The sequence below is a fragment of the Siphateles boraxobius genome, unplaced genomic scaffold, assembly GCF_051911475.1.
Source record: "Siphateles boraxobius isolate OS27281-9 unplaced genomic scaffold, OSU_SipBor_1 20, whole genome shotgun sequence".
NCBI lineage: Eukaryota > Metazoa > Chordata > Actinopteri > Cypriniformes > Leuciscidae > Siphateles > Siphateles boraxobius.
The window spans coordinates 10,566,541-10,570,621 of record NW_027508811.1 but is presented as its reverse complement, the minus strand read 5'-3'; the positions used below and the strand labels follow the sequence as shown (position 1 = coordinate 10,570,621).

The following is a 4,081-nucleotide window of genomic DNA, read 5'->3' as shown; positions in this document are numbered from 1 at the left end:
GAGGTGTACACCGCTCCACCCCGGTTGGGGCTGTCCTCGATGGTCTGACGTACATAGCGTCAGGACCTTTTCTGAGCCGAAGCCTTCCTAGCCATAAGTACGGTCCTCAGATCCGGCTTAGACTTAGCCGACTTTGGCTGAGAATGTTGGCTCGGTCCCCAAGATTTATCCGGGGGAGCACGAGACGCAACACTTATTTTTTGTTGCCACGGTGCGAGGAGCTTGGCTGGGGGTTCTCACGCCCAGCATCCCCAGGGGGATGGACTCGGCGAGGAAGGAATTTTTTAAAAGCCTCAGATTGTTTTTATTTTCTTGAAATCTTTCAACAACCGAATTCAATACCCTCGCATTTATTTAACTTTAAAATCACCATCCTCTTCCCCAACTGCTCGGCAATTTCAGATCCCTCCATTTTTACACTGCTGAAGATTCTCCTCTCACTGAAGACACGTCCAGTCAAGACGTTCCCAAAATCTGCACAGTGGGTTGTGATGTAGCCGGTTCTTCCTGAACAAAATTAAGAATCAGTGTTAGAAATGACAGAAGTTAATTGATAAAATTTATACTCCCAATGACAAGCTAAAATTTTACCTCTAGACTTAAAAATTCCCCCTCGAACTGAAAATTCTGTAATTTACATTTATTAATGCAAGTTGTTCCAAACATGTGTGAGTTTTTTTCTTCGTTTGATCACAAAAGAAGATATTTTGAGAATTGAAACAGTTGATGGGCCCCATTGACTTCCATAGTATTTTTTTCATACTATGGAAGTCAATGGGGCCCCATCAATTGTTTAACTTTTTGGGTGAACTAAATCCGGCAACATCTCATCTGGCATCCATGCGATGTGCTTCTATAACGGATTTCAGCTTAGCCAACCTCAAAACTTTGGACAATTTTGAAAAAAATTTAAATGAAAATTCTTTTGTTAATTACTCACCCTCATGTCATTCCACACCTATAAGACCTTCATTCATCTTTGGAACACAAATGGAGATATTTTTAATGACATTCTGAGAGCTTTCTTTCCCTCCAATGGGAGCAACGCAACTAACACATTCAAGGCCCAGAACGATAGGAAAGACATCATTGAAGTAATAAAAGTGACTTGTGACATGTTTAACCAATTTTATGAAGCGGTGCTTTGTTTGTTTTTGCAAAAGAAAAAAACAACAACAACAATTTACCACTTTATTTAGGAAGATACTGACCAGCAATCCTGTAAGGGAGCACTATGACGCATGCTTATTATGTTGACTCAAGACCGGAATTTGTACCGTGAATGTGCTTTAGATGATATTATTTTCTAAATATAGAGGTAAATATGTTGTTGTTTTTTCTCCGCAAAACAAAGCACTTGCATCGCTTCATAAAATTAAGGTAAAACCACTGGAGTAACAAGGATTACTTTAATGGTGTCTTGACTACCTTTCTGGGGCTTGAATGTATTAGTTGCGAAAGCTCCCAATGGAGGAACAGAAAGCTCTTGGAGTTCATCAAAAATATCTTAATTTGTGTTCTAAAGATAAACAAAGGTCTTACGGGTTTGGAACGACATGAGGGTGAGTAATTAATGACAGAATTTTAATTTTAATGTGAACTATACCTTTAAGGAATCCTGTAAAGCCCTTAAATCAGCCACAGCATGCATTCGGTCCATTTCCTGTAATAACGGAAATCCAGATAAAAAATAAAAAACAGTTTCACAAAAAAGAAAAACCTTCCTGCATTTTTACGTTTTTCACATGCAAAAAAAAAAGAATAGCAGTTTTAAATGATTCACTTAAAGTAAAAAAAAGAAAGAAAGAAAAAAAAAAGAAAATATCATAAGATTAAGAAACTCAAATAACTCATTGTACTGACACTTGCCTCAGCTGAGGATGCAGTCAGACTTTCAGATATGTGATCAGTGAAACCAGTACTGACAGTTTACCCCATCATCTTCATGATCTAAAAAACAAAGACACATTTGCTGAGTTTCAACAAAATTCTCTGTTAAAATGAATGGCATCTATATGGGTGACCAACTATTTTTATCTGTGCACTGTTCTGTGGCGTTGTTCAACAACTGGATACAGTATTGTGGACTAATGTAAAGTACACCACCATGGCACCTCTGGTTAAGCATTCATTTACAATAATTACGTATTAAATGTGCACTTACGACACAGAAACTCAATTTCTTTAAAATATATTTGCAGACGCTAATAGCACTGACTGGATTCGTACCTAATTAAGCTATTTATACGCTAATGTCATGTTGAGTGGCTGTAACGTTAAATATTTTTTTTATTTGGTTAAACATTAAACTCACCTTTGAATTTCCTCTTACAATTCGAGTCCAGCTTCTAAAGTTCTTCTGACGATGAAGCGGGCGAAGCCATGTTTGTAGTGGTGCTCGTGCTCGTCGTAAATCTGCTTCCCGCTCCGTTCTATTTGAAAATGCAGTAACGGCTGCAGCGACCTTGGGCAATCAGTTTCATGTTGTTGTGCCTAATAGCAGAGTTAACAGTAATAGTGGACAATGGAGAACAAACGCCATAGTATTTACACGCGATGACTTAATACTAGTCAATAATTGCATTAAAAAGTGTAACATTATACAAGTCAAATGGCTAACAGCATTTGGTGCAAAGCTAATTTAACTCGCTAAATTTACGTTAAGTGGCTGAAACATTTATAGTTTGGACTTGTGAACTAAATATAAACATAAATTATCAGAACTCACCTTTTAACTTTGTCTTCTTCAAGTTTTATATTTAAAATAAAACGTGCAGTCGTGTAGCCTGCTGCCCGCTGTCAGTTCGGAAAATTCCTTCCTAAACGGCTGAAGCGATTTCGACCAATCAGCGTCTTGTTGCTATGCCAAATACTCAACACAGCAACCAATCACGAATTTAACAGTAGTTTGGCCTATCATTGTACCCTTGATGTGAGAACAATTATGTACCCTAATTTCAATTGTAACTTAAAAGGTACCAAACCATATCATCAGAGGTCTTTCCTGTATCATTAAAATGCCCTGGAAGCCTTGTTATATACAGGTCCTTCTCAAAAAATTAGCATATTGTGATAAAGTTCATTATTTTCCATAATGTAATGATAAAAATTAAACTTTCATATATTTTAGATTCATTGCACAGCAACTGAAATATTTCAGGTCTTTTATTGTTTTAATACTGATGATTTTGGCATACAGCTCATGAAAACCCAAAATTCCTATCTCAAAAAATTAGCATATCATGAAAAGGGTCTCTAAACGAGCTATTAACCTAATCATCTGAATCAACTAATTAACACTAAACACCTGCAAAAGATTCCTGAGGCTTTTAAAAACTCCCAGCCTGTTTCATTACTCAAAACCGCAATCATGGGTAAGACTGCCGACCTGACTGCTGTCCAGAAGGCCATCATTCACACCCTCAAGCAAGAGGGTAAGACACAGAAAGAAATTTCTGAACAAATAGGCTGTTCCCAGAGTGCTGTATCAAGGCACCTCAGTGGGAAGTCTGTGGGAAGGAAAACGTGTGGCAAAAAACGCTGCACAACGAGAAGAGGTGACCGGACCCTGAGGAAGATTGTGGAGAAGGACGCTTCCAGACCTTGGGGGACCTGCGGAAGCAGTGGACTGAGTCTGGGGTAGAAACATCCAGAGCCACCGTGCACTGGCTTGTGCAGGAAATGGGCTACAGGTGCCGCATTCCCCAGGTCAAGCCACTTTTGAACCAGAAACAGCGGCAGAAGCGCCTGACCTGGGCTACAGAGAAGCAGCACTGGAGTACCCACAGTCAGTGATGGTCTGGGGTGCCATGTCAGCTGCTGGTGTTGGTCCACTGTGTTTTATCAAGGGCAGGGTCAATGCAGCTAGCTATAAGGAGATTTTGGAGCACTTCATGCTTCCATCTGCTGAAAAGCTTTATGGAGATGAAGATTTCATTTTTCAGCACGACCTGGCACCTGCTCACAGTGCCAAAACCACTGGTAAATGGTTTACTGACCATGGTATTACTGTGCTCAATTGGCCTGCCAACTCTCCTGACCTGAACCCCATAGAGAATCTGTGGGATATTGTGAAGAGAAA

The 4,081-nt window shown here is 39.5% G+C and overlaps 1 long non-coding RNA gene across 2 annotated transcripts; it reads right to left on the bottom strand.

Annotated features, from left to right (window-relative positions):
* Positions 1 to 342: 342 nt before the first annotated feature.
* Positions 343 to 2,935, bottom strand: LOC143744685 (uncharacterized). Of its 2 annotated transcripts, XR_013205888.1 has the most exons (5): positions 2,729 to 2,935; positions 2,315 to 2,493; positions 1,870 to 1,950; positions 1,607 to 1,663; positions 343 to 507 (listed from the first exon to the last, which is right to left on the bottom strand). It is a non-coding gene; the product is annotated as an uncharacterized LOC143744685 (long non-coding RNA). The 2 variants fall into 2 exon arrangements; XR_013205887.1 differs by having other exon boundaries at positions 2,315 to 2,935.
* Between the last annotated feature and the right edge of the window lie 1,146 nt (positions 2,936 to 4,081).